Genomic DNA, 26444 nt, shown 5'->3' with positions numbered 1-26444 from the left:
AAAAGTTAAAATTTTTAAAATATTTTTTTTTAATTTTGGGGAGGAAAAAGAAAAAATGGTGAGAGAGAAGGAAGGAGAATCTATAACAGAGGAGAGGAAAGAAGTGATAACAGTGAAAGTGGGGAAAAAAGAGATAGAAGTAAAAACTATAGAAAAGGGACAGAGAGAAGTAATAGCAATAATGAAAAAGGAAGAAGAAAGAGGGGAGAGAAGAAAACACAGAAAGTAAAAAAAGAGAAAAAACAGCATGAGATAAAAGACATGTATATTTATATATTTAGATTCCCCCTCCCACCTGCTTTTCCCAAAAAAATCTAGTGCTGCCTAATAGAAAGCAGAGGTGGGCAAGGCCTTGCTGCCATGGGACATGGTGCTGATCTGGACTCCAGAGCCGGGCTATGTGGGGGGGAAATGCTCTTCAGAGCAGCAAGCCCTCCCACGTCCCTGCTGGCCTGTAGAGTTGAGCCTGTGGGCAGAGGCTATGCAGATGGGGGAAGCCCCACAGTGGCGAGCCTCCTGCACCGGCTGGAAAAGACTGGGGCTGCAAGGCGTGCTAAGGGAGGCACAGGCTGCAGCGCCTGCCTCCTATGCCAGCTGGAGAGGGCTGGGGCAGACTTAGGAGCTGACACTGGGGCACCGCAGTGTTGAGAGCCCGCTGGAGCACACAGATGGCTCCAGCAGGGACCGCAAAGCCGCATCCCAGGCTCCCTAGCAGGCAGGCATTTATCGTTTGATCTGCTGGCCCTGTGAAGAACGCAGGCTCCTCAGCAACATGGTTTGAGCCGGATTGGACAGCAGCAGCTCTGATGGGAAGCAGCTGGCAATGGCGACTGCCCTCCGCCTGAGAGGAGTGCCCCGTGCAGCAGGCTCAGAGCCGTTGGCCACTGGAAACCCCTCAGTGCAACAGGGAGGGCAAAGTCACTCTGGCAAGAGTGCAGAGCCCTGTCGCTCGCACTCCCAGTGGGCAAGAGTGCCCACTGTTCCACGCCAGGTGGGTTTAGTGGTCCGGGCGCAGGCCAGCCTGCGGGGGTTCAGACGGAGATGCATTGTTGCAGATAGAAGCCGGATGGGCACTGGGGGGAAGTACGCAGCTCTGCTTCCCGGGCCGGGCGTGGAGCAGGGCACTAGGCTGATGGGGGCAGCAGCTGGCAAACAGGGTGCTGGTGGAAAGGTCCCAGGCAGCAGTGGGGGTGGATGTTCCCCCGTGGAGGTCGCCCAGGCAGCCCCCAGTAGATTGCAGGTCAGTTAACCGGGACTTGGATGAATGGAGGGAGGGACACGAGCCCAAGGGCAGATTGCTGCCACGTGGGGAAAGGGGAACCGCGGGAAAGGGAAGCTTCTCTCCTAGTGGGGTCCCACGAGTGGGCAGCTGCTGTAGGGAGTCCTGCCACCGCTGCACATGTCTAGGCAGAACAGGCAAGCGACTCTGGGTGTTGTGTACCAGTCTAGGGATGGAGTGGGGCTATACCTAGTCATGGCCACGATGGCGGGCGCTTAATGCCCCAAGATGTCCCATGAATCGGGTTCCTAGATCACTGAGGCCCCCAGCTCAAGACAAATGTGTGAGGTGGGGGTCGGGTGGTGGCCTGTGGGGATATTTCACTCACCAGACTCCTACCACTCAGCTACCTGGACACCAAACCCGCCTTGTTCGAAAGAGCTCTCAGAGTATGCGGGTCCCCTGGTCCCCCATCTTCCCCACATCCCTAGAAATGCTTTATTTGTCAAGTTGCCTCAGGTGATAAAGAATGAATGTTTTGCTAGGAGCTGTTGGAAAAGTTTGTAACTTGACAGCCCTTATACATTTTCTTCCCATTCTCTCTACAGTCTGTTTTTCATGTGAAAGTATCTCCCTTTCTTTGCTTCATCAAATAAAAACTGAGTGCTTCTCCCAGAAAGGAGGATGTTGGAGCATTTTTGTATTAAGGTGTGTTGGTCCTTCATTTCGTGAAATGCAAATATTTCTTCAGCAGAATCTTTGTTTTAATTTATAATAAAAATTAGTCTAGGTGATTCTAACGAATAGCAATTTAATGATGGATTAGAACTGGTTATTTGGGTTTCTAAAGATGTAATCTTTATCGGAGCAGAAAGCCTCATTTTTCTCCTGTGAAATGCCTAGTAGGTTAGAACAGCTGAAATTGTGGTTAGCAACCCAACGCATTAGCCCTATGCCATCAGGATACCATAGTACTCATAAAATTATTTAGATTGTTAAAATTCTGATCAGAAAACCCAAATAATTTTTCTTGGAACTTATTTTTATGGGGAATTAAAAATAATATATAACAGTTATATAGATATTAATCCAATAATTTCACAGTGCCACACAGAGACATGAAACAATTATAATATGTCTTTTAGGCAGAAACCTAGTGATTTTGCCAATATAAAAGCAGCTTTAAGTCATTGAAGGGTAAATGACCAGACAAAGATACAACATCAGATATAGAAACTATTGTATCCCACTGATTTTCCAATTAAAGCTGAACAAAGGAATTTAAGAACTTAGAAAAAAAACAACAATCAAAAGAACTCCTTCTGTGAGTTGGAAAATAAACTATAATTGCTGTTTACTTTAAACTTGTGCTGAAGGGTACATAGAAGACTTTTCAGGGAGGAGAAATAACAAAAATTTCTCCTCCATTCAGTTTCTTTACTTGGTTCTGTATAATTTGAAAGTATTCATCATAAATGTTATGCAACATTTAATACATTTGAATCCTGCAGGTTTATTTAACCCTCAATTGTTTTGTTATAAAATTTGAAAGCTATTATAACATAAAAACACAGGTGATAACATACCCTCTATGTCATTGTCAGTTGTAATCACATGTGCTTCGATTTGTGGTGCTCTTTTATACAATGGAACAAATGGTGTCTGCTGCTGTCCGTATTCCAGATCAATGGTATGTTGTGTCCACTGTTGTGTCTATGTGTCCACCCAATATTCTGTGGAAGAAAAAAGTGGAAGAAAAGTGGTAGAACAAAAATGCTGGTTATTTGACCATCGTTTCCTACCAGCATGTATGCAACAAAAAAATAATAACATATATCCAGATTGATGTAATGATTTCAAGTATTCACTAAGATTATACTAAAAGTTTGCAATTTTTAATAATTCTTCACTATGACTCTGATTGTTCATACATTCACTGCCACATATTCATAAACAACATGTCACCACATGCATAACATTTTATTCAAGCGACTTTAAATCTCTTGCCCACAATTCTTCCTTCCCTTCATGATAGTTGTGCCCTTTCTCCTGAGAGTCATAAACATTGGCTGAGGAAGCACAATTTGGATCCCAGAGAAACATGTAGAGGAGATTCATCCCAACAAGGCTCCCGATTCTGAAGTTGAGTTCAGATAGTTAAAAAAGAATTACACAGGCCCTTGGTCATTAAACAGATACATGTTCTTAAAGGATCAGCATAAGTCAGAATCAAGTCCATGTAGCTGGCTCAGGATCTTTGGATAATGAAAACAACAGACAAAACTGCAAATCTAAAATTAAATGGTTCAAGTCTGTTCAGAGTTATCTTGGAAGAGAAGTTTATGGAACACGGTTATACTCCATAAGGTCACCATGAACTTGAGTAGATGCCTCAGAGGGAAGAAGATACTAATAATAAACCATAAGATCATGAGGTGGTTGTTACATAGCAAAAGCAACTATTTCTAGTAATAATATATTCTCAGAAAAGTGTATCATTAGCAGATTGATACAAACACACTGAGTCATTGACTCCCACTACATTCTTCTAGCATAAATAGTAATTTGTAAGTGATTCTCTTACATATCTTGAAAGAAATAAATATCAATTCTCCAAAATCATAAAAGAGTTACACCTTCTATAAAAAAATAAATAGGAATAAACATATAAGTAGAGTAGCAGCAATTATAGATTTGGGCTGATAAACAATTGGCATTGTAAATAATCTAGGTGAATTTTGGTTTATGCATAAACATTCAGTCCACTGATGGTGTTCTGTCTTAAATAACACTCTTCTGCTTTTATATCTAGGCTCTATAATTCATTGCAACGGGCACACAGAACTCACAGACTACATTCACAATCACAGGATTTATTAAGGAAGTTAATAAGGTAGAATGGTAGAGAGAAATGCTCAGGATACAGATGTGTAATCAGGGCATATTAAAAAGTTCCTTCAGGTATGCTAATTAATTGCCCCAAAAGCATGCCACTGTGCTTTAAGCTTCCACCCAAAAACATTCAGTTCCATCTCTCTGGGCCAACAAGCTCAGCTCCCTCCCTTAATTTCTCAGAGACATTACACTCCACAAGTCAGCCTCCTGCAGCTCCAAAGCACTTCGCTGGACTTGCTAAGCTGTGTCCACCACTCTCTCTCATGTTCTGGCTCCTGGTTCTTCTTCAGCTGCTGCTGCTCCCCTGACATTCCTCAGATGACAAAGCTCTCTTCTGGGTCAATGAGTTTCACTTCTCAGGAAGCTGTTGCATGGTCCAGAGGATACATTCCACTCCTGGAACTTGCTGGTAGCAAAATCCCCACCACCTGCTTCTCAGAGGGCTCATTTCATACCCAGAAGGATGGCACTCCAATGAATCCTGCTTACAATTATTACAGGTGAATCCAATCAGTATCATCCCCTCCCACTGACACCCCCATCCCCGGCTCCTCCCTCACCCTCTTACCCGCACCCATTCAGGAAAAGGTTGTTTGGTGGGAGTTACAACGATTTGGGCTAGAAGAGTCACATTAAATAATTCACATATCTGCAGATAGATAAAATGATGGTTGGCCTGAAAGAACCTATATTCATGGCTATTATAACATTGTGTTACCTGAAATCCTGGTACTTAGTCAGATGTCCTTACTCTGCATATATGTACTTTAATACTATGTTATGATCAGGAGGGCATGGCATGTTCCTGGGGTCAGTGGAAGTCTCGTGCTGGGACCTCTTCTAGACCAAAAGTGATGTATCTCTTCATTTGAATTCTTCCAACTTATAATGAATAGTAGCTGTAAGTAAAAGTAAGTTAGCCAGAGTGCCCCTTAGAGGCAAGGATAATGAGACTTCATCTTACATACTTTGGACATGTTATCAGGAGAGATCAGTTCCTGGAAAAGGACATTATAAGACCCTTAAGGGGATAGATTGACACAGTGGTTACAACAATGGGCTCAAGCAGAGGAACAATTGTGAGGATGTTGCAGGACTGAGTATTGTTTTGTCCTATTGTGCATAGAGTTGCGATGGGTGGGAATCCACTTGATGGCACTTAACTGCACAACCACAACAGGTAAAAGTGATAGTCTACACTGCTTCTGTGAGCTATTCTAAAGAATTAATAAATCCACAAGGGGCAATGAGACTCTGATTTAACTCGGTGTGACAAATTCTGAGAAAGGTTATATAAGTTGTCAATTTGTCAAGACCCAGGTCTTGGTAACAATTTGTCAAGACCCAGGTCTTGCTGACAAGAAGAAGCTTTATGACATTTGATAGATAGAGTTCTTCTAACTTAAGTGTTTTGACCTGGCTGAGGGTGGCCAAAAATGAAGTCTGACTACTTCTGAGTGTTTAGTGTCGAAGAGAGGACCAACCAAACCCCACAGCCATTCCAACTCATGGAAACCCTGTAGGATCCAGATTTCCCCTTTGGGTTCATGAGACTGTAAATCTTTATGAGAGTAGATAGTCTCATCTCTCTACTGGAGTTTGAACTATTAACCTTACGGTTAACAGCCCAATGAGAAACCTACAATGCCACCAGGGATAGTTCAGAGAGATAAAGTGTCATAGGTAAGACTAGCAATTTGGAATGGAGAGATGAGAAGTGAAGCTTGGGATCACTTCCAGATGGAAATTGGGTTGATGCTGATCAATACAAAGCAGTTATCAGTAAATGTAGGGTTTGCTCACTGTGCCCTTTATTTGTGCCATTGGGACAGCTTTATTTCATTTGTAAAATGAGATTGATTATAATAATGTTGTTGTGTAAACTATTTGAGATAATATAAGCAACATGTTTAACTCAAACAATAAATATTAGTTTGGTTGTAGTATTTTTACTATTATCATTATAGTCAGTGCTACCACACTAACTCCCTCTACTCTTACTACTATTTAATACTAGGATCTGAGTTTGAGCTAAGAATATTGAACTAGAGTTCCTGTTTCTATGGAGTTCATGGTTTATTTGAGAGGTAAAAACAAAGTGTAATAAGCTAGGTGTTCGAATACAAATTTTGCTCAAGCTTTGGGAAAGATGTGAAGTGAAAAAATAAGAGTCAAGATTTTGAAATAACCTATAGAATCAGAAGTAATCAGTAGCAATGTAAACTGGAATGTAGGGGTGTAAGTTGAAGATGGAAGTGGGATGAAGTAAAAAAGTTGTAATACCTTGTTAGGGGGGTTAATGATCAACTCCTCTAGTTTTTGATAAATTCCTTTGTACAAGGTATGTTCTTTTATTTTTCTTAGTCTTTATTGTTTCCGTTTGTGATAAACAGCATCAAATTCATTTTAAAGAGCAGAAATAGAGCCATGAAGGAGCTAAAGTTGAACCCCAAATTAAAAAGCTACTAAAGGTAGCCCTTAAACTGGTAATTCCAGAACTAACATTCTCATCCTGTAAGAAACTTGCTTGATTTAGCCAGTGAGTGCTTTCACATGGAGGCGTTGGTGACTTTCAAAAACATCCAATTATGCCTAAGTATTTTTCTCCTCAAAGAATGCAGATCTCCTGCCGAGCTTGTTTTACATGACTTTTCTTAGTTTACGGTGATTTTGAAGTTATCTGAGTACTTAGTATTCCTACAGGTATCTGTGTACCTGACTGCTGCCAACACAGAGGCACTGATCATTCTGGCAAACTCTCCCTTATAGTCTGTTCCATGAAGCTTGGCTTACTGATTCCAAGTTCAGCTTGAAGCTCCTATAGACTTGGTAATGCAGATTTTCTGTTTGAAATTGTTCAAGGGAAACTAAAGCCTAAAAGAAATTCAGACAGCAAGTACTTTTGTTCATACCTTGAGCTCATATCTCATCACACATTTCCCATTTTATAATGAGAAGATACGGAAATTTCTATTATTCGGGGGTTTGTCCAGTAGTCTTGTGCAAACACACACACAAGTATGCATGGGGATTTCAAACAATCCATAGAAAATGAAACTTAAAAGTAATGGAACATTTCCATGAATATTTAAAGTTCATGCGGAAAGATGGGATGGAGGAGGCATGGGGGGGCGGGGGCAATATTGTTTTAAGAGTCATTGAGTTTATTCTAACTTATAGTAACAGAACAAAAAACACTGCCTAGTCCTGAGCCAGTCTTGCAATCAGTGCTATGATTGAGCTCATGTTTGCAATCAATATGTTAATCTATTTTTTGAGGATTTCACCTTTTTAGCTTGCTCTTTGCCAAGCAAGAAGTCCTATCCTGGGACTGGTGCTTCTTTATAATAAGTTCAGAGGCTATGAGGATTTCTCACCATGCTTGCTTCTAGGGAGCAGTCTAGCGACACTTCTTCCGGGGCAGATTTGTTTGTTCTCAGAGCAGCCTGTGACTTATTTAACACTCTTTGCCAACATCAAAGGTCAAATGCATCAGTTCTTCTTCAATCTTTCTGGTTCATTTTCCAGCTATGAAGCAAATAAAATATAATGAAGTAAGCATTACAGATTTGATATTGTACTGCTATTTGATGAGATTTAGGTTATCACATTTCTATAGACTCATCCCTCTCAGTTCACAAGTTTATAATCATTATACACTTTTGTACACATGTTTTTGTTTTGTTTTCTAGTACAAGCTATCCTAAATTCATAAACTGGCTATGCTCCCCAAGTCAATTTGTAAGTTGATTGTTGGCAAATCAGAATATATTGTCTCAAACTTGCAATTAAGGTAAACTTTTATTAGGTCCTCAGGCCACCCTGAGTCTGACAGTGTTAGGCTGAGTTTTCTAGAGAAGCAAAACCAGTGATGCTTATCTTGGTTTTTATATACAGAAATTTATATCAAAAAGGGGCTTACCCTGTTGTAGAAATAGGTAAGTTCAGTCCAGTTCAAGTTAAGCTTCTTCCGACTTCTGGAAAATAATGTACAGGAAGGAAAATGACAAAGGAGAGACTGCAGGGGGCACAGGCTGGCAGATGCAGAGGTAATAAGAATCAGAAGTCCTCTGAATGAATCCACCACTGTAGGTAGTCTGCTGACAGGTCTTGGGATTTTCAGGCAATGCAGCAAGCTGAGGAACCTGACTCAAGAGCCCGTTGTGGCAGAAGGTGCAGGTCCAAAGAAGAATCAACTCTGTTGTGTCTCTCTCTTATACAAAATAAGCTTATGACACCAAGGACGTGTCTGATGTGACCCAATGGATAAGTTGGGCTCTGCCACTACACTTACCCGGGAGTGTCTAGTTGACATAATCCCTAACCATCACAGACCATCCCTTGTCAAGTTGACATCTGTACATAGCTCTTAACCATACGTAATTGCCAAATACAATAATAAAATCATACTTGCACCTAACATGATACAACTAACACACATACAACACAAAATGCATTCACCCTTTGTCATTTTATATTTTATAAGTGAACAAAACAAAAATATTTGGTACACACATAAAAATAGGAATTACTCATAACAATTGCAGTACTTGTTTCTTCAGGTGGTTTAGATGATTTTTAGAACTAACTTTTTCCACTCTCTGTTCCATAATTACTTTACTCTCAGCATGTACCTCAGCTAGTCATGGTTCTTTGCTTGGTGGAGTAACTCAAACTGTCATTCCTAAAGAGTCTGGGATATTAGCAGTCATTTCAGAATTGGGGTGCTGTACATTACCATTGACTTTAATCATAGACCTCAGTAGTACTCAGAGACAACCTAAGGAATCTCCTGTATTCTAAACATATTCTTCTTTGTCTCCATTATGTAGAAACAATTCAAGTTCCTCTTGGTAATCAGGATCAATCACTCCACTCAATAGAGTAACCCCCTACTTTACCCCTCAAGCCACAGAAATGAGAAGTCCTAAATGAAAAGGGGGTTCTCTTAACTGCCAGTTCATTAATAGAATCTGTGTTTGTTTCCAGGTAAAAGTATCCCACCATTTGTAACTAAATCCTCCAGACCTTAAAGAACAGAGGGCTGCAGGAACAGTAAGCAAAAATGTGATGAGTGGATCATTAAGAGTAATAGTGAGTAGTGCCACTCCCATTTTCATTCCTTGGTTTCTGGACCCATGATTCCTGGCTACTGGAGAAACAGCACCGTTTAGCAAGATACTGCTGGAGAACATTTCTCTAACCTTATAAGGTGTTGCCACCAAGCTGCCATCAAGATTGTGTCTTTAAAAATCCATTGCCTTTTTCTATCAAGCCAGCTATTTTAGGATGATATGGAACAAGTTTAGACTGATGGATTCCATGAGCATGGGCACACTGCCACACTTCATTTGCTGTGATGTGAGTCCCTTGATCAGACGTAATGCTGTGTGGAGCATGTTGGTGGATGAGATATTCTGTAAAGCCACAAATGGTAGATTTACCAGAGCATTTCATGCTGATGGTGAGGCTTTCAGTCTCCACTAAGGCCCAGTAACAGGCCAAAAGCTGTTTTCCGAAGGGGAATGGTAATCTGCAGAGGATGGCAGAGCTTTGCTCCCAAATCCTAATGGTTTGCCCTGTGATTCACTGATAAGTGGATAAGTGCCTGACAATGACTCTAAACTGCATCTCTATCTGCCACTGCCACTGCAAGTACCATATCAACGCTCATAGGGCACAAGAGACCAAGCAGCTTGCACAGTACCCAACTTGTTTAAGAGCCCTCTTTTGTTCTGGACTCCACACAAAGTTACCAGCTTTGGGGGTTACTTGATACATGGGCTCAAGTAGCAAACACTAAGGAGGGATATGTTGCCTCCAAAATCCAAAGAGGACCACCAGGCATTGTTCCTTCTTTTAATTTGTTGGAAGAGACACATACAATAATTCATCTTTCACTTTATTGGGGATATCTCAACATGCCCTCACACCACTTGACCTCTAGAAATATCACTTAGGTTGAAGGTGCCTGAATTTTTGTTGGGTTAATATCCCACCTTCTAGCACACACATGTTTTATGAATAATTCTAAAATAATTGATATTTCTTCCTTACGAAGTCATGTCAGCATATTCTCATCAATAGAATGGATCACTCTGACATTTTGTGAAGGGAAAGACAATCAGGATTTTCTTGACTCATGTAAGGTCACACACAGGAAACAAGATTAAGAAGTAGAAACCCTGGACACAGGCAGAGGTTATATGAATTCAAATAGGCTGTATGAATCCATTGTAGGTTGTCTGCTGATGGCTCTGGGATTAGCCGCTGATGCAATAGAAGATTGAGGAAGCTGACTCAAGATCCAGTTTGAGGAGAAAGTGAAGAGCCAGAGAGGATTCAATGCTACTTGGTTTCTCTTATACAGAGAGGCTTATGACACTAAGGAGGTGTCCTCAGGATGTGACCCTGTTGACGGTTTGGACTTTGCCTCTACCTGTACCCAGAAATGTCCAGTTGACATAGTCCCTTCCCACCACAATGACTAAGTCGTATACATATCAGTGTTTCATTCCCACAAACCATTCATTCACGATATCCCATGTGGGGGAGTGAAATTTTTACATATGACTCTTCTACCCAAGTCTCTAACACCCACCAAATAATTGGGTGAGGCTATGCAAATAAGGCACGTTTATCACTAAGAGAGGGGATTGGTCAGTTTTTGCTACCACCTCTTCCTTTACCTCCACTTCTGGCTTTAAGTTGAGTGTGCCATCTTTGATGAGCCATATTTGAAGCAGTCCAGAAGAAAGAATCCTGGGAACCTTGAAAGAGCACGTGGAGAATCTATTTTAAATGGCAGAAGTCAGTAGTAACAGATGAATCACAGCCTGTGGCACTGAGACTAAAGGAGCAGTGCTGAGATGATGGGGTACGCTCTCTTTATCTATCCTGATCCTGTGGAACTGTGGAACAGAGTGACTAGCTGCCTGGTTTCCACACCCGTGGAGGCAAATGACAAGGGATCATGCGACTGAGAGGCAGAACTGGAGAGAGAGATGTGTCTATTGGCTGAAAGAACCAATGACTGTATCTTTACTGTTTATTGAACCTGACTTGTGGTAACTCCCTAGTATATACCTTTAATTTTGAGTATTGCTTGTGAGTTCTGTGTAGCCATTGCAATGAATTCTTGAACCCAGCATAGATATAGAGTGGTATGGGAGGAATGGTTGGGGTCAGAAGAAGGATGAAGCATGGAGGCATGTCTGACCCCTGCCTTGTGATAATGTGGGAATCAGAGGAGGTCAGATATATGCACCATTTACTGCAATAGATGCTTAGTTCTCTGAAACACACCTGATTCTGGCATGGGAATTAAAGGGTTCGATAATACAGAGTACCCAAACCCATGGCGACCCCCTAAGACTTTCTAGGGCTGTAACTGTTAATGGAAGTAGAAAACCCAGTTTTTCTCCCGAAAAGCTGCTGGTGGTTTTGAACTGTTGACCCTGAGGATCACATGTAACCATTACACGATGAGAGCTACACATAATACAGAGCACTTATACTATTTTTTCAGACTTTTGCATACTTTTTCCACAGACATTTTTTCCTATTTTCTCCCATACCACTCTATTAAGAAGAAAGTTCCTTTCTTTGTTTATGATATCCATCTAACAGAAAAGTTTACTATATATCAAATACCTTTTTAAATAATTTTAGAATTATTTATTAGAATTATTATATATATTACGATTTTTGCTATCAAGGAGGGTGTAGGACTGACTGAGTAGTCTTTTGTTCTATTGGGCATTGAGTGGCTATGACTAAGAGCCAACTCAAAAGTTCCTAACAACAGCAACAACAACACAGGCTCCAGAAGGTGCCTAGTGGGGAGCCTAAATGACACAAATAGACACGAGGCAGACAATATGATATTGTAAAATAACACGTAAAACCCATAAAAGCTATCCCTCAGTTGTCTTAGGAATCACAGACCTCCTCTTCTCAAAATACTAGATTGAACTGATTTCAGAGGCAGGCACAGAAAAGATCCACTAAATGATCTAAAATGGTGCTTCCAGCACTAATTTGGGATTTAAACTAAGAATGAGTTGAGCTCATGCCCACCTCGTTATATTAAGTATCCTAGATAGCCTTGCTACAGGCTCCATTTTGAACATGCCCATTCCAATTTGGCCCAGCTTTGAGAAGGTACCCACTGAAAAAGCGGGGAGTCAGGAGGAAATCGATTAAAATAAGCTATCTGCACAAACTTTCTAAATCAGGAAACATGCACCCAGAAACACATACGAGTTGTTTATTATGTTAACAATCCAACAATAGCTATTGACTTTCTCAGCTCGGAGAGACTAAGCTCCCTCTACTGTGTGTCCCTTGCTGGCCATTATTGAGGCGTGTTGTCTGTGGCGTGCCTCTCCTGCAGGTTTCTATCCCTTAATAAATGTGTTAACATAATTTTGATTTTCTAGTACTTCTGTCCATTCCCATCTCTGAGACCCATTATATCTAATATTAGGAACATTTTTATTTTTGAAATGTAAAGCTTTTGGTCATGTTTTGTGAACCTTATAGCTAGGTTCTGGATTTGTTTATGCTACTATAATAAGTATTTTTATTTTGTTTTCAAATTATTTGTTGTCAGTATTTAGAAATATAGTTGAGTGTGTATTTTGACCTTTCATCCAACAACCTTGCAAAATATTTAGTAATTCCAGTAGGCTTTTTAAAATTTGTTGTAGCATTGTAGATGTCAAAAACTCAAACTCACTGCTATCTAGTGGTTTCTGACTGTAGAAGTAGTAGGCTGAATAATAGCTCCCAGAGAAAATGGGTCCTAATTCTTACAACCTGTGATTATTAATTCTATTATTAAAAAAATAAAAACATAAAAAGACGAGGGGGCTAGACAGATGAAATAAACTTTGTATTTCCGGTAAGTAGCTCCTAAACAAAATCATATGTATCATTAGAAATGAGAGGCAGGTGAAGATTACATACACACAGAGGAGAAAGTCATGTGTAAATTGAGCAGACAGAGATTTAGAGATGTTGTTTTGGAAGATTGGAGTGATACAGCTACAAGCCAGAGAATGTTGGCAACCACCTGAACCCAGAAGAGACAAGTAAAGTAATTTTCCCTGGAACTCTAAAGAGAGCATGTCCTGATGACATTTTTATATAAGTAAAGTAAAACTGATTTTTTATTTCTATACTATCAAAGAATAAGAGAATAAATAGGTAGTAGCCCAAGACACCACCAAATTGCCAGATTTGAGTAACTTTTAACAGCAGGAAGATTTTTAATATACTGTTAACTTATTTCTAGGTATTGTATTTTTATGCTACTGTAATTTATGCTTCCAATTTGATTTAAAAATTATCTATTGATAGGATTTTGAAATAGAATTAAGGTTTGTGCTTTAACCTTGTTTCCCATAATACTGCTAAATAATTGCTTCTAACATTTTTTGTTGTTTGATAGATCCCAAAGGTTTTATAGGTATCCAATGATATATTATTAATGCATTATATCAACAAATTTTTAAATATTTTCCCCTTCCAATATTTATTTAACAATTTCATTGGCACATAATTTATATATCATACAATTCGATAGTTCAATTGTTCAATAATATCAAGGAGAATTGTGTTATAACTAACACATCAATTTTAGAGGATCCCCCACCACACCTGCCCACAGTTAAATTGTATTTAAAATGAATTTTGTAATCATAATCCATTCTAGTGTTTCCTCCCCCTGCCCACCCTCATTATTTACTCCCTAAATTCCCTTTCCCTCCTTATCACGTATCCTCCACCCCTGTACTCCCTAAATCCACTTGTATCAGTTATTATCATTATGCATCCACTCCTCCTGTGCTTAACAGCTAGGAAAATCAACAGAAAACAACAAAAATAAAGTTACAGTAAGGTGGTAAGGTATAAATCATAATAGTATAAACACAAAAATACAAATAATGTGTAAAAAAGAAAAGACATCCATCAACATTCAAAAAGCCAGGAAAGAAATTTCTGTCATGGAATAAGTAAGAGACCAGAACAAATTCAGGTCTTATATATAGGGAGATCAATTGTCCATGTATCAAGCTTCATCCAGCATAATCAAGATTACAGTGGTCTCTGCTTAATAGTAATGCTCTTCCCTGTTCAAGAATCTTGCCTGTGGCTAGAGTGGACCTGTCAGCTGCTTAGTCTGACTTGATACTCTGCAGATGGTTTGGGGCTCCCCAACTATCTATTCCACTTTCTTCACCAAACTTTGCTGCAACATGCTTATCTTCAGTGATCATTTCATAAAGGTGAGTATCGTATCAAGCAGGCCACAATATAAGAACTGATTGATCTTAAGTTGGAGCTAGAATTTAGTGTGATCCCAAAACCCATGCCTAGATCTATGCTTTTTTTTTTTTTTTTTTTTGCTGTAGCTTGGGAGTTAATATATATGCCATATTATTCCATAGTTCAATCATGACAAATATAATTATACAGTTCCTTCCATAATCAGTCTCCAGGCATACTTTCCCTTCCTGGACTTCTTGACATCTTCTCACTCTTATTCCTTCATCCTCCTTCCCCCAAACACATGTTATATTTTCTTTCTCTATAGGCTCAACATCCCTGAGTTTCATTTACCAAAGAACAAAGAAACACAGCTTCAAGAAGGTGAGCCCCAATGGCAGTTCACCTCTGAGATACACCCTAATGTAAACAAGCATAAGCAAAATACACCAGAATGGTCATCACAGGATTGCCAGAATAATGTGTATCTTAATACAGCACATAGGACTTCGATGTAGCAAGACCATGTTTATCCACCAACCATCATTAAACTGCTTGGGCTACAGCTGTCTTCTGCTTCTTCAGACACCATGTGTTTTCCAGCTTAAGTTACCAGGTTACAAGTGTATCTAGGTGGAGTCCTTGTTACCCAATAGAGTTCCAATATGGGGTCTCCCAATGCAGCATCTGGAGTCTGACCTACACCCATATATCCAGGATTCAGTATCCCAGAATACTCCAGCACCCAGCCTGGGTTCCTCGGATACCTCCAGAGGCCCTAGGTCAATTCTGCCCACCTGCTGCACACCACTCAAGACCCTCCCCACCTAATGTTCCCAAGAGTATCCTCAGTTTCACTTCTCCCCACCTGAAGGTCAGCCCTTCCTTCCCTCCCCTCAAGAGACATGCTCCTATATTGCCATAAACTTGACTTTTCTCACCTCCCTCTCTCCTGTACTGCTCCTCCTATCCATGACAGGGTCACCACCCGGATTGGGGGACCTCAAATCCACATGGCTACCATTCAGCAGATAACATACTTGCCCCTTCCCCTGACCATTTGATCCCAACTGTCCAGAAGTGCCCTCCAGCCAAGTGACCTACACTATACTTACCCAGAACAGATGTGTGGTTCATTGGCAAGGGTCCAGCACTGTACCAGACTATCTGATCCCCAGTCAGAAGACTGGATAGCCTGCACTCTTGAGTTGTGTTTATTCTGCTGTGGTGAACTAATCCAGTATTTGTCCTTTTGTGCTTGACTAACATCACTCAGCATGTCTTCCAGATCCCTCCACCAGTTTAGGTGATTCATGTTTCATCTCTGTTTTTTAGGGATACATTATATTCCATTGTGTGTATGTACTAGAGTTGTTGTTTTTTTAATCTACACTTCTACTGATGAAAATTCAGGCTGTTGTGACTTGTGCTACGATGAAAACGGGAGAGCAAATGTCTGTTCATCTGTTTATTTCTTATGAATGGTATTGAATGGTAATGGTATTGATATTGGTATTGAATGGTAATGGTATTGTTGGATCAATTGCCATCTGTTTTAGGTATTGCCATATCACCTTCCACAGTGGCTGTATGTATTTACAAGTCCTCCAGCAGTGGATAAGAGTTCATATCTTACCACATCCTCTCCAACATTTGTTGTTCTCATATTTTAAAAAGATTGGGCCGCAGTAATCTGCTTTAAGTGGTATCTTATTGTTGGTTTGGCTTACATTCCCCAGATTGCTAATGACCAGAAGCATTTCCTCATGTTTTTAGTAGCCACTCAAGTGTCATCCTTTGTGAACCATCTGTTCAGATCTTTTGCCCACCTATTCAGAGGTATTTTTTTTTCTTGTTATAAGCTTCTAAAATCCTGTAGATTTTAGTAATTGGTCCTTTATCTGTTATTTGGTTGCTAAACATCCTTTCCCAGTCCGTGGGCTCTCTTTTCACTCTTTTAATGAAGTTTTTCAATGTACACAAGTGTTTTAATTGTAATAGGTCACATTCACCTACTTTATCTTCCACAGAGTATTTCCTTTGTTATTTTTGATAGCCCATGCATTCCCTGCACTAGGGCAATTGGATTTGTCCGAATTTTCTCATTGATGATCTTCATAGCTTTGGGTTTTACATTTAGGACTTTGAACTACCTTGAGTTTGTTTTTTGTGCATGGAGTGAGATATGGGTCTTGTTTCATTGTTCTGCACATGGATATCCAGCTTTTTCAACATCATTAAAAAGAACATTTTAACATTTCAACATCATTTATTAAAGAAGGCATTTGTTTCCCATTTAATATTTTTGGGGGCCTTTGCCAAAAATCAATTGTCCATAAGCAGATGTTTTTATTTCTGGGGTTTCTGTCCTGATCCTTTGGTCCCAGTAGCTATCATTATACTAGTACCAAATGTTTTGACAACTGTGGATGTGGTTTTGAAGTCAGGTAGTGCAAGACCACCTACTGTGTTCTTATTTTTTAGGGGTTCTTTGCCTATCCTGGGTTTCTTCCCTTTCCATATGAACTTGATAATCAATTTTTCCATTTCATTGAAGAATGATGCTGGAATTTGGATTGCATTGTGTTGAATTTGTAGATTGCTTTAGGTAGTACTGATGTTTTCACAATAGTGAATCTTCTGATCCATGAACACGGATTAGACTTCCATTTGTGTAGATCCCTTTGGTTTCTTGCAATAATGTTCTGTAGTTTTCTTCTCATAGGTATTTTGTTGTTTGGGTTAGGTTTATTCCACAGTGTTTAAGCTTTTGCATGGCTATTATTAATGGTACTGATTCCTTGATATATTTTTCTGTATTCCCATCACTAGTACCTAGGAATCCAATTGATTTCTGCTTGATAATCTTGTAACTGACTACTCTACTAAACTTCTCTACTGTTTCTAGCAATCCTTTTGTGGACCCATTAGGATTCTCAATATATAAAATCATATAGTCTCCAAATAGTGAAAGTTTCACTTCTTCTATACCCAGTTGTATACCCTTGATATCTTGCCATTGTCTATGACATTGGCTAGGACTTCCAGAACAATGCTGAATAGAAGTAGGTCATCCTTCTCAGTTTTTCTTACTCAGTGGAAATGTGTTCAGCCTTTCTCTATTGTGTATAACATTGGCTATTGTTTTTTTGTCCATGGCTTTTGTTGTATTGAGGATTTTCCCATGTAATCCTATCTTCTTGAAAGTATTGGGAATGGTTAGATGTTATCAAAAGCTTTTTCAGCATCAATTGAGATGATCATATGGTTCTTGTCCTTTTTCTTTTCAATGCGACGGATTACATTATGTTTTTCAAATGTTGAGCCATCCCTGGGATGAATTCCACTTGGTCACAATATATTATTTTTTTGATATGTTGGATTCTGTTGGTCATGATTTTGTTGAGGATTTTTGCATATATGTTCACAAGAGATATTGGCTGTAGTTCTCTATCCTTGTGGGGCCTGTACAAGTTTGGCATAAGGGTTATGCTGGTTTCATAGAATGAGTTTGGGGGTTTGCTACCCCTTACTATGTATGTTCTGGAAGCATTTGTGGAGGATTAGTATCAGCTCTTCTCTGAATATTTGGTAGAATTCTCCTGTTAAGCCATCTGAACCAGGGCTTTTTTTAGTTGGGGGTTTCTTGATGACCCTGTCTATTTCTTCTTTTGCTGTAGCTCTGTTCTTGTTCTTAATGTCCATATGTGTTAATTTGAAGAGAGAGTTATTTTTTTCAGGTATTTGCCCATGTCCTCCAAATCATTAATTTGTTTGAATTGTCTTTTGTAGAACTGCATAATTAATATTTCATTAGTGTCCATTGTGATTTCCCCTTTCATCACTAATTCTACCTATTGATGTCTGCTCCTTTTTTTGTTAAGTTTGCCGGCGGCTTGTCACTTTTGTTGATCCTTTCAAAGAGTCAAATTTTTTGCTTTGTTGATTTTTTTCCATTTTCCAGTTCATTAATCTCAGCTCTAATTTTTATAATTTCTTTTCTTTTGCTGTTAGATGGATTATGCTGTTGTCTCTGTTCTGGCTGCTGGGTTAAGGTACTGACCATAATTATCTCATCTTTTTCATGTGTGCATTTATTGCAATAAACTGATAACTGCCTTTGCTGTGTCCCATAGGCTTGGGTATGGTGTAACAATCTCAGTGGATTTAGGAATTACTTAATGACCTCTCTAACTTGAGCTAATACCCATTCTTTTTTAAATTAAATCTCCAAGTGTTTGTCTTATTTTTGTTGTTCTTCCTATTGTTGATATCAAACTCTATGGTGCTGTGCTCAGAGAAGGTGGTTTGAATAACCTCTATGTGTTTCAATTTTCTCAAACTTGCCTTGTGTACCGGCATGTGATCTATGTAGAGCACACCTAAGGGAGGGCTTCCTATGATTAATACCATCACTTAATATCTACTCCTGGACACCTACACCCTAATCATGTTACTCATCCAACTAACACTCCCTCCTCAGCTACACACATTATGTTTTCCAGCACCTACCTGATCTCCCCCTAACCTAAAGATCCAGCCCCTACCTACCAGTAGTCACCCAAGATGTGATGCAAGAAATAGCCAAGGCCAGCAGCTACCTTAGAATATCTAGAGAAGAAAATGTCAACTACTCAAGAAGACCCAAACCCAACAGTTTACACAGAAGAATTAGTCCTTGACTGTCAGTGAAAGTGTGCTTGAGAATATCGTTTAATGCCATACATGAAATTAGGAGATCTAGACTGTGGTGGGGAAAGCTGCTGAGAAACCTAGAAAGGCCAAGTTCCATTTCCTCTTGTGGGGAAGTAGTTTTGTATTTCCTTTCTTAACACAAAATAGGAACAATTCTACATACCTCCTCGAACCTGTTGCACTGTGGATTCTAGCAGCTCCTCTGTTTCTCCAGTGCTAGATCTTTCTCCAACTAGCGGCAACTATATATCTGTAAAGCCACCAGGAAAATGAGTAAGGCCTTGGCTAGGGATTATCACCAGTTGGAACTCTACTCCACAGGACCTCATGACTTTCAATGTCCAGGAGTCCACATTGGTGTTTGAGGGATGGCCCTGAGGTATAAACTGTCCCTGGCCACTTTTCAATGCTGGCAAGCCACCAAAAAGAGCATTGCAGGAGGGAGTGGAAAAAGCTGGGAGTGTCACCACACTAATAAATGAGGCAAAGCATGGGCGGGTGCTGTAAAAAGAGACTGTGCATGTGACACACACAGCTGTGCTCTCTGTGGGAGAACCAACAAAAGAACCCTGAGGTGTTGCAAGACCCGGTCTCATATTCCAGTCCCCCAACATTGCTACCTCACAATCAGGCAATCCCACAGTGGCGAGCTCTTTACGAGAATGATTCTACTTCTCCTACATCAACTCCACCTTCCCAGTACTTGTCCCTTTCCAATCTTTATGCCTTTTATTTCTTTTTCTTGTCTATGTATTAAGAGTTCTAGCACAATATTTAATAAACGTGGTGAGAGCAAATGTTTAAAACTTGTTCTTGATCTTAGAAAAAAATAGTCTAATTTTTTCCACAATATAGAAAGTTGCTGTTGATATTAGTTGCTATTGTAAGGGTTAATGACCATTAATTCATAAGCGATTGAAACGCTAGCCAACATATGGGGAATATATTTTTACTAAAAAGCTCGACACCTTTTCTGAAGATCAGAGCTTTTCCTCTTCTAATTAACCTGTGATCTTCTGAGCTTTTAGAGGTGCAAACAGAATAAGGTAGCACATGATATGCAGAGAAGAGCTAGGCAGTTTTCCAGCGAGACACAGGATATTGTAGAGTCTGCAGGCAGAGTGAGAGAAAGAAGGCAGGTAGCAGGAAGCATTGGAAGTAGCAGGATATCTGACAGGGTGATCTCAACAACCTGGGACAATTTAGCCTTAAGCTTGTAAGCATCAGACCCCAAACCTGATTCCAAATTCCAAGGTCATCAAACCCAGGATTTTTTTTACTGACTTTTCCATGCGTACTTTCTTTTCTATACCTAGATAAGATCCTATCGAGGGGAGAGCATGACAGGGTTTATTATTGGACCCAGTCCTCGGATTGGTCTGTTCCTCACTGGAAATGCAGACAGGCTAAGAACTCCACACCTGACAAAACTCTGCCAACACAGTTCATCCAGCAGCTACTCACTTGAGTCCCCACTTACTGTGCTAGGTTCTTTTCTTTCCTTCCCAAATAAGCTTTGCTTTCTTCTTGCTGTTTTGTCATCCATGAGTCATTATGGGATTTCAGAGACCAAGAGCCCCAGGACACATCTGAACAGTTGTAAAGCATCACCAGCACAACATATTTCATGCTGTGATTTTGTTCTATATCTCAGATGGGAAATACCTTTGTTCTTGGCTTTGCATGAGAAAGAATTCATGCAGAAGCCTGGTTTGTGATCCAAGTGGGTTTTTGTAAAGGATGGAAGAAGTTTCAGGTTTTACCATCTCAAAACAGTACATACTATTTCGGGGAAGCATGCCAAACTGTGCATAAGCCACGCTGGTACTCACCACTTAACATGGGAAAACTCATGGGACTACTCACCCACACATGCTGACCTGAGGCCAAAGACACAGACTCATGGCCAAGTGGGCGCAGAAGCAGGGTCAAGGGCAGAAGGCAGAGAAGCCAAAGGGGGAAAAAAAAGGCCGGTGGTCCCAGAGTCAAGGTATTTAAAGCTTCTGACTGGAAAAGCATGGTGAAAGGTATTGGTTGACCCCAGTGGCTGAATCAAACCCATCTGACTTGTAGTGTGTGTGTGTGTGTGTGTGTGTGTGTGTGTGTGTGTGTGTGTGCTGAATTGTGTTCAATGCTTGCCTAATACCTTCCCAACCTCCTGTAGGGGGCTTCAGGCATGAGGAGGGACAACCCTGTCCCTATTCTGCTACCTAACAATTTTTTCTCTGACTCCAAACCCAAGAGTGTATTCAGTCACTGTAGGGGTAACGTTTATCTGGTCTTTCTTTGCCTAGTCTTTTCACCATCTCCAGTTTCTTCCATTGATAATGAAATGCATCTTCTTTTCCCTTCACCTTCCTTTTGTGCTGGAATGCTACAGAGGTATGTGTAGAAACATATCTACATCTCCCCTTTGTGTTAGTTTCTGCCAGATTCCCGTTTTCAGCACCTTCTCTCTCCTTGCCAACCTCCATCTAGCCGGCACTTGTTTACTGATGTATTCATGATTTTTCTCCTTACTATTTAACTATAGTGAATTATGCTGATTAATTTTTAAATGTTAAACAAATCTTACATTTTTCCGATCAATTCACTAATTCAGTAGCATTCAACTAATTAGTTATGAACACTTTATTCTTAAATGATCAAGGGATATTAGTATATAATTTTATTTTAAAAGCTCTATGTTTTGGTGTCAGAATATAGCAAACCTCATTAAACAAGAAAACATCATCTTCTGTTTTCTGAGAGTTGTGAATGATAATCTGTAGTCCTTAAATATTGGCTAAATACGACTTAGACATTTGGGCCTAAAGTTTGTCTGAGACATTGTGTTTCATTGTTTTTTTAATGATTTCTGTTTCTTTAGCATAGATATACCCCGCCCATGGCACTGAGTTAATTCTGCCTCGGTGAAGCTAAAGGAAAGAATAGAAATGCCACTTTGAGTTTCTAAGACTATCGATATCTATAGGACCAGAAAAATCTCATCCTACTCTTATGAATTGATAGTGGATTTGAATTGATGACCTTGAAGTAAGCACCTTGATGCACAACTCACTATGCCACTGGGGCTGCTTAAATATATATAAGTTTCTATTTTGTCTGCAATTTTATTTTGTTTCACATACCAATTTTTTGGTCAATTTGTCTTTTTTGTTAATTTACCTCATAAAATTGTTCATGGCATCTTCTTATTATTGTTCTCAGGTTCCATTGAATCAGTTCTGATTCATAGTGACTGTATGTACACCAGAATATGTACACACATAACTTGGCCCTACACCATCCTCACCATTGTTCTTTTATTTCAGTCCAGCGTTTTTCTAGCCATTATATCGATTAATGACCTTGAGGTTCTTCCTGCTTTCTGCTGGCTCCATTTTACAGAGCATGAATTCCTTTTCCAGGGAGTGATCCAGTGGTGACAGTCAAACAATTTAACAACTGGTTGGGTCACAGCCTTAATGATCATTTTAAGTATAAAAAAAAAGATATACCCTAGGATTATCTATTATTGCATACAATTAATATTTAAATAAGAAGAATACAAGAGGTACACAAAGCTAGATTATGCTATAAGAAATAATTTTAAAGTAACAATGAAAGATATTAAATAATTCCAGACAAGAAACAATAAAACTTATTTAAGATATTTCCATATTGTTTCTTTATTGGTTTCCTTACTTGCAATATTTTTTACTTTTATACAGCATCATCAGTTGAGTAATTTATCCCTATCCATCTATTCCCTGTAGGAATAGGTACTTATTTTTAGAGGTAGGCAAATATTAGACAATAGTCATTGTGTTTGATAAATTCAAAACAGGTAACTTCTCTGAACATATTAGATTCATCTTTGGAAAACACTTTTTCACTTCTGCTGAATTTACAGCAGTTATTCTGATAATGGTTTTCTTTTTAATCGTTTTATTAGGGGCTCATACAACGCATCACAATCCATACACACATCAATTGTGTAAAGCGCATTTGTACATTCATTGCCCTCATCAGTCTCAAAACATTTCCTCTCCATTTAAGTCCCCGGCATTAGGTCCTCATTTTTCCCCTCCCTCCCCGCTCCCCCCTCCCTCACGAGCCCTTGATAATTTATAAATTATTATTTTGCCATATCTTGCCCTGTCCGACGTCTCCCTTGACCAACTTTTCTGTTGTCCATCGCCCAGGGAGGAGGTCACATATAGTTCCTTGTAATCGGTTCCCTCTCTCCTACTCACTCTCCCTCTACCCTCCCTGTTTCGCCACTCACACCACTGGTCCTGTAGGGCTCATCTTCCCTGGATTCCCTGTATTTTCAGTTCCTATCTGTACCAGTGTACATCCTCTGGTCTAGCCAAACTTGCAAGGTCGAATTCGAGTCATGGTAGTGGGAGCGGGGAGGTAACATTTAGGAACTAGAGGAAAGTTGTATTTTTCATCGTTGTTACATCACACCCTGACTGGCTCATCTCCTCCCCAAGACCCCTCTAAAAGGAGATCTCCAGTGGCCTTCTATGATCCTCACCTTCCCAACAAAACCGCTGAAGACAAAGCGGGTGAATAAGCAAATGTGGCGAAGAAAGCTGATGGTGCCCTGCTATCAAAAAGTATAGCGTCTGTGGTCTTAAAGGCTTTAAGGTAATCAAGCAGCCATCAAGCTCAGAAGCAACAAAGCCCACATGGAAGAAGCACACCAGCCTATGCAACCATGAGGTGTCGAAGGGATCAGGTATAAGGCATCATCAGAACGAAAAATCTTACCATAGTGAATGATGGGGGGAGTGCAGAGTGGAGACCCAAAGCCCATAAGTAGGCCACTGATAATGTTTTATGGAGAGGAAAAAGGTTAACTAACACATTGTCTCCACACCTGTGTGGAAATTTACCACAAAGAAGGATACTAGTACTTCTCCCCAAAAATGTTTGGGGAAGGGTCTAATCCATACTGGGGAGAATCAAACTTGGGCAGGAAAATTTACAGGATTCCTATACCTGAGGGTTGAAACACTCACAGTTCACTACTGAATTCCAGGGAGATATAAGAGATTTAAATAATTTGGGGGCTCTCAATGTCAAGCTGGAATTTTCTGGACTGGGCTGTGGCAACATTTTCCAAGTATACCAGGGGACAAACCAGCCACTGGGGAGAGAACCGGCATCCAGAGAAAATTAGCAGAGGGAGTTCAACCTTATCTCTCAGTGGAACAAGGTTAAAAAATATGGCTTTCCTATCAGTTCATGCTCGAAAGAGGTTAATTTAAAGAGATCCACAGCTCTGATCGGATGTATTGAGTCAGTGAATACAGCTCAGGAAGGGAACAGATGGTGTCTTGAATATATTTTTCTCTCCCTCTTCATGTCAGTTGTGTTTATTGTTGGCCTGAACTCTCTGACAATTTGGAAACTGCCCTTGAGATCAGGCTCTTGAGAGAATCAGTATTTAACTGTTTCCAGCTGTCAACCCATCCTCAGGGAAAGGTTACAAGACTGAGGTACATTGGATTCTTGAAGATCTTCAACAAGTGCACAAGAAGAGCTGTTCATTCCAGAGACCAAAATGAAATCAATATCGTGTATCAGAAATAGTAGCCAATCTCTGAGCACATGTAAAAACAAGCAAAAAAAATGTACAAATGAGTGGAATACACATCAATATAGATATGGAGAAGATTTTTGGAAGAAGAGAAAGCTTTCAGTCTTCCTACAAGGGATTTTAGGAAAATGAACTTCAGTGGCTTTACATGGAATGGAGGAAAAAATTGACTCAAAATGATTTTTAACAAATGAGAGTTGTTCACATGAATAATTTCTGTTCGTTTTGTTGATTTGAACAAGTAAGATGAAAATACAACCTTGAGTATATTCCACCTGAATTTATAGATCATTTCAAGAACAGATTTAATGCATTGCATGCTAATGACCAAAGACCAGAGAAGTTGTGGCATGGCATCAAGAATATTTTACATGAAGAAACCAAAAACGTCATTAAGAAGACAACTCTCATTTGTCAATTGCAACTGTAGATTGAACACAGCTACAAAAGATTGAAAAGCTCAGTGGAATTATTCTGTGAGAATAAATCAGATAAATGGAATTTGCTGCTAAGTAAGTTATATAGCTTATAGCTTTTGTATGTTGCCTGCTGCATATTTTTATATAAGTAAAATTTATAATAAACGTATGTATTCATAAATATATATATATATTTTAAAATAGATAAAACAACATATGAAATACTATATGAAAAAATAAAGGAAAATAAGGTGCAATTCAACAACTCCAAATATAAATTCAAAAGACAAACACTAAGCTTTTAGAAATAATGTTTTGAGAGAATAACAGATAATAATTGAAATAACGGAATTATAAAGGAGTGATCTCAAATATTGAATCATTTAAGACCAAATCTCTTAAGACAAAATATCAAGAAGATAAAAATATTAGTAAGAAAAAAAACTGTAGCTTATATAAGTACTATGGAATAGTGCGTCCTTAAACAATTGCAAATACAATTACTTTATAATCCAGCAATCTCTCTACTGGACATATGGCCTAAAGAAATAAAGAATACAACATGAACAAACACAAGACCACCTATGTTTATTTCAGCAATTTTCATAATAGCAAAAACTTGGAAACAACCAAAACTCTGATTACATAGTAATGGATAAATAAACTCTGGTACATTCGTAAAATAGAATATTATGTATCAATAAAAAACAATGGCATCTCTCTTAAACTTTGCCATGGATAAAACTGGAGAACATTATACTTCACAAAATTAGTCAATCTTAAAAGAGACATATTTAATGATGCTATTGTTATAAGGAAACTCAAAGAAAGATGAAAGCATTTTTTACACTAAAAGATAAATAATTTGAAGACTATGAGGTGCTCAGGGACAAGGAAAGGGCAGGATAGGAAATTATAGAACAAAGGAGGAAAGATGGGGATCACAATAATGAGGGGCTTCATGGGATATTGTTGAGAATATGCTTCTTTGAAAACCAAAACAAATAAATGAGTGAAGGTTATAACATTAAACTTCCCTCCAGGTTCCTTGGCCCTTGGATGTAATATTTTGTTATGTATGCCTAAAAAATGACCTGGGAGGGCATGATCAAGGGGAATGTAACAAAGAGGAAGTGCTGAAATTCTGGTGGGGACTGAGCATGAGAGTGGGACAGGAGGAGAATCAAGGGAAATAGAGGAAAGAGCTGGAAGACAAAGGGCATTTACAGAGCTCTAGATAAAAACATGTACATATGCAAATATACTTATATGAGGATGGGGAAATAGATCTATGAGCCTATATTTATAGGTTTAATATTAAGGTAGCAGAAGGACATTGGGCCTCCACTCA

The 26444-nt window shown here is 39.4% G+C and overlaps 1 pseudogene; it reads left to right on the top strand.

The window, feature by feature from the left end:
* The first annotated feature begins 823 nt into the window (after positions 1-823).
* Positions 824-26444, top strand: part of LOC101639559 — an 80169-nt pseudogene continuing 54548 nt past the window's right edge.

Source organism: Echinops telfairi, unplaced genomic scaffold, assembly GCF_000313985.2.
Source record: "Echinops telfairi isolate 266 unplaced genomic scaffold, ASM31398v2 ScPeMD7_3509;HRSCAF=4178, whole genome shotgun sequence".
Lineage (NCBI taxonomy): Eukaryota > Metazoa > Chordata > Mammalia > Afrosoricida > Tenrecidae > Echinops > Echinops telfairi.
This window is presented reverse-complemented; position numbering and strand designations above follow the sequence as displayed.